The sequence below is a fragment of the Orcinus orca genome, chromosome 17 (assembly GCF_937001465.1).
Source record: "Orcinus orca chromosome 17, mOrcOrc1.1, whole genome shotgun sequence".
Lineage (NCBI taxonomy): Eukaryota > Metazoa > Chordata > Mammalia > Artiodactyla > Delphinidae > Orcinus > Orcinus orca.
In genome coordinates this window covers 53,883,338-53,888,747 of record NC_064575.1, presented here as the reverse complement: position 1 = coordinate 53,888,747, position 5,410 = coordinate 53,883,338, and positions in this window count along the sequence as shown.

The following is a 5,410-nucleotide window of genomic DNA, read 5'->3' as shown; positions in this document are numbered from 1 at the left end:
TAATCTGTAAAATGGAGATTAGGGTACTAATCACTTCATGTTCTTTTATGAGGATAAAAAGAGTCAATACATGTACAGGACTTAGAACAGTGTCTGGTGTAGAGTAAGCAGTCTCTTAAAAACGTATGTGATGCTCTGAATTCATCAACCACTAAATGCACAGTAATGGAGGAAAAATGGAACTATCAAAGAGAGACAGATGGAGAGGGTGACCCCAGATCCACCAGGCAGCATGTCTGGCTGTGCGGTGAGGGAGAAGATAGCGCGGGGCCACGCCTCAGTGCTGGCACTCAGTGGAGAGGTTGGCCCTCACTCTTCCAGGGAGACACCTGCACAGCTGGGTACGGGGAGGAAGCCGAGGTTAGGAAGGATAGAGAAGCCTCACAGGGGCTCTTTAGGGGCTAGGTATTGGGAGGTACCCCCGGATGGGGCATTCATTCCATTCAAAACATCTTGGAAGAAGACCAGTTTATATTTGCATATGACTTAAGCAACATCAACTTCATTGTTTCCACCAGCCTTTAGCTGGGAGATGACATTAACACAAATTCAGAAACTCTTCCCTGGCTCTCTACACCTCTGCCACTTCCAAACTGGGTTAGCATAAGGCAGTAGCCAAGGGTGCTGCCTTTTATGCTCCTCAACAGGCGCACGGGGTCTGCTCTTCTTGCCTCCACTTGGTGTCCCAGGAACACCTCCGCTTGGCCCCGTGCTTTCCAGCTACTGGACTGCCACTTCTCAGGTCTCAGACCCCTTCTGGTTTTGACACTTTGGCAATGACTGCCTTCCTGGCTCAACTGGCATCTCCTGGCACCCACTCTTGTTAAATCTATCGGCCTGAAGCAGCAGTACACCCTGATGCTGCAAAGCTCAGGGCTTGAGAATCAGGTGAGAGTTCAAAGTTGCTTTCAGTTCCTACTGGCCATGTGAGTTCCTACTGGCCACGTGGCAAACGACTCCATTTCTCAGAGCCTTAGTTTCCCCATCAGCAAAATGGGAATCACCGGCACCTTCCAGCACTGTGGTGAGGTTTACAGGAAATAAAGAAGTGTTTAGTGCATACCTGGCAGAGTGAGTGCTGAATAAATGCGAGCTCTTCTTAGCAGGCCTTGGATGGCACATCTAGGCCCTGTTTTGTTGTTGTTGTTGTTGTTTTGCAGTACGCGGGCCTCTCACTGTTGTGGCCTCTCCCGTTGCAGAGCACAGGCTCCGGACGCGCAGGCTCAGCGGCCATGGCTCACGGGCCCAGCCGCTCCGCGGCATGTGGGATCTCCCCGGACCGGGGCACGCACCCGCGTCCCCTGCATCGGCAGGTGGACTCTCAACCACTGCGCCACCAGGGAAGCCCTGCAGCTGCTCTTTTGAATCCCCACTCCTCCTCCTTCCTTTCTGCCAGGCACCAGGTTTTAGGATTAGGGTAATTACTAAGGTGTTGACAACTGGGTGGGGCACAGGTACATTTGGAATTACAAATCAGTTTGTGACAGACTACTTCAGCAATGCAGATTGTGGGGAGCCATTGGCCCCAGGCAACTAATTGCTGCTGTCTTGTGAAGTAATTTGAGTTGGCGCCCCAAACACCGGTCTCTGTTTCTGGCAGCGGAAGTGCGCTGACCTGGGCAAGAACTCTAAAGGAACCCACCCACAGGAAGGGGCGGATCCGGTCCCTTTCTGTTCTCCACGTTGCAGCTGGATTACTTGCGAGGGCTGGGGACAACTGAGCCAGAAGCCGGAGGTACTAGGATATGTTTTTTGGCACCAGGGTAACCAGACCTTAACTGACTGTTGTACCCACTCTTGCAGGGCAAAACAAAACAAAATCCACCACCACCAACCCAGGTGTCTTTGGCCCACACTGAGCACGGCTACTCTGACGAGGGATGCTGGTATTTGGTGACCTTTGACATCACTGGAATGAGCTCTACTTGTCTTCCAGGCAGAAACAAAATAGAGCTTGGGTCCTCTAGCCCAAAGGAAAACAGTCTGTATCTCTTTGAGGTCAACCTCCTCCCTTTTTGCCGAGCACAAAAGGGTCAAAGGTGCCCACGCTTATCGCTCAGCCAAATCCAGCTTTTCTTTTCCGAAAGCAAGCTTTCAGAACTGGCCACTCTCCACTTGTTACAGGTGAACCAGATTATTCTTCCTGGAGTCCCCTGGGGCTACTGCCCTTGGGGCCCAAGAGCCCCCAGAGGTCCTTCCCACCAGGAAGTATCAAGCTCTGGCTTCCCGGTTTCCTGAAAGTTGGTGTAACGCGGCTGTGTGCACTACATCACACTTCCTGTGTGAAATCCAAACTGGAGCTTTCTGTTGCATGGGAGGAGACAGAGGAAAAGGAAAATTCCCTGTAGCATTTCTAAGTGGGGCTGTAATTATATACACAGATGTATTATATCCTCTAAAAACAAAACTTGTGACTTTTTTTTTTTTTTTGCTTCCAGTTAACCTTCCCTGAAAAATCTCCTAAGAGAGTCCTTGATATTGGTTTCCCCTCTTTCCCTTTCCCTCATCTTTCCTTAGAGCCTTCTCCTTTGCTCCCCTCCACAGACAGTTTTGGAGGCTGGCAAATCATCCCTATCAGGCAATTGCAGAGATCGGATATGGAAGTAAAGATGGTTGGACATACAAACATTGCCACAGCTTCAAATTTCGCATGGTATTTTCTATCAGCCAATGCCTCTCTATGGGAACAGCAAGAGAAATCTGAGCCACTGGCTTATGACTCTTTTCAGGTCTTTAATCCTCAAGCCCACCAGCTCTCTGCAGGTCTCTTGGGGCAATCTCAGAAGCAGCCCATTTGACCCAGGCCTCTCTGCTCTGTCCCTCCCACAGTGGTCCAGCAGGACCTGGAGTGACCTAGAGTGCTGACATCAGGACTGGAGCAGTTAAAAAACTATGGATAAGCATGAGTATACAAGGGCCCTGGGCTGGCAGGTCCCTAATGACCAGGCAGCACACAGCTGAGCCCAAGAGAACTGGAAAAGGAACAAACAAACGAATCCAGAATCTCCCCATCCACAAGTCCTTAGGCATGTGGAATAAAATTTATATTTTAAGGCAAGACAAGAAAAATCTAAACATAAAAATTCTTCTCTGGGGAATTTCCTGTCGGTCCAGTGGATAGGACTCTGTGAGTCCACTGCAGGGGCCATGGGTTCAATCCCTGGTGGGGGAACTGCGATCCCGCATGCCACGTGGTGAGGCAAAAAAAAAAAATTCATCTCTGCCCTTTGGCCTCCCCTCTCCCCTCACTGTGCATTGTGTATCTGCATTATACTTCAACCAGACCTCCCCCGTGAGCAGCAATACCTACTCAGCCATAAAGAGCAACAACAAGACAACTCCTTAAAAGATAACATTCTTTCTTGATCTTATGAGGGGTCACATGACCCACCATGATGACGTGACGCTTAGATCTGGATTATGTAAACCGTCAATAATACGTCATTTATGTACAGCCCTCTGTCTCAAAAAACGTATATAACTGTGCCTTGACTTCTAACTGGCGGAACAGTTCTCAGAGTTTTCTGATGTGCTCTTCCCGCATTATAATCCTCAAATTTGCCTCCAATAAAGTTTTCCATTTCTTTCTTAGATCGACTGATTAATTTTTCATCGACAGGTACCTTCTTTAAGAGGTGGGTGAGTAGAAACTTCTCTCCATAGAGGGGCTGGGCTGCATCTGAGGGGCTCCCTGCCTTGAGGGGAGACTCAAGAATCCCCTTGGCATGCAGGGAAGCAAGACCTAGAATTTCCCTGGGGCTTCTCCTGAGTCACTCATTCTGCCTCAGCTTTGGCATTGGAGCGGAGGCACCAGAATGGTGTGAAACCCCTCCCTCATCTGCCCCTACCCAAGAAGGAGAAAGCTTTCCTTCTCTTACCTATGGGAACCTTGGACATAAGTGGTTTTAATTTATCTGTTTTCTTTTTCTGTGAGTGCTGGGAGCCACAAAAAGCAAAACCAAACCAGGAGGTTTGTTGTTATTACTATGGAGAATTTTTTTTTTTTTCACAGTTAAACAAAGGCAGAGAAGAACCTCTCTAAACTTTTTGCTCAGAGGACTAAACTTGAACTTCCATCCTTGAAGGATTCTTGGAATACTGTTCAGGTAAGCACAGAATCCCCACTTACACCACAGGGTTTTTAAACTTTGCTGCCCAGCCCCTCCACGCATGCCAAATAGACACTGTGTCCCAACCCAAGAGGCTGAAATGCTCATGAAGCTTAATCAAAAAATTATCTGAGGGCTTCCCTGGTGGCGCAGTGGTTGGGAGTCCGCCTGCTGATGCAGGGGACACGGGTTCGTGCCCTGGTCCGGGAAGATCCCGCATGCCGCAGAGCGGCTGGGCCCGTGAGCCATGGCCACTGAGCCTGCGCGTCCGGAGCCTGTGCTCCGCAACGGGAGAGGCCACAGCAGTGAGAGGCCTGCGTACCGCAAAAACAAAAGTTATCTGAGAAGAAACAGAAAGAGTAGCAAGGCCGCAGAGGGCTGTGATAAATCACACCAACAGCAGCTCACACTGTTTTGCATGCAGGCACTGTGCCCACGCTGCTATCCAGGTTATCCCACTTGACTATCACCACACACTAGGAAGGAAGCATTCTGTTTAGCCCATTTTACAATTCTGGAGAATCAGAGGCAGGGTAAGAAAGCGGCCCAACGCTCTGTTCCTAGAGTCACACAGCCAGGTTCAAATCCTGACTCCATCAGTACCTGGCACTGTGACCTTGGGCAAACTACCTAACTATCCCTTGCCTCAGTCTCCTCATCTGCAGAAGAGGGATAATAATAGTACCCAGAGTTGCTTCGAAGAGTAAGTGAGGGGGGCTTCCCTGGCGGCACAGTGGTTAAGAATCTGCCTGCCAATGCAGGGGACACAGGTTCAAGCCCTGGTCTGGGAAGATTCCCACATGCTGTGGAGCAACTAAGCCCGTGCACCACAACTACTGAGCCTGCACACCACAACTACTGAGCCCGTGTGCCACAACTACTGAGCCTGCACTCTAGAGCCTGCGAGCCACGACTACTGAAGCCTGAGCACCTAGAGCCCGTGCTCCGCAACAAGAGAAGCCACCACAATGAGAAGCCTGCGCACCACAACAAAGAGTAGCCCCTGCTCCCCGCAACTAGAGAAAACCCGCGTGCAGCAACAAAGAACCAAAGCAGCCAAAACTAAATAAATAAATTTTATTTTTTAAAAAAAAGAAGAGTAAGTGAGGTAAGAGACACAAAGTGCTTAGGGCAGTGTTTGCACACAGTAAATAAAGTTTTATCATCGTGGCCTTGTTCGTTCAGCTGGCAGGCCAGAATTAGACCCAACTTATCTGGCCACCAAGGCCTCTCGCTCCTGACCGTGCAGGTAGCTTCTAGGAAGCAAGAAGCCAGGGCCCGCTGACAAAGCCCCAGGGCAT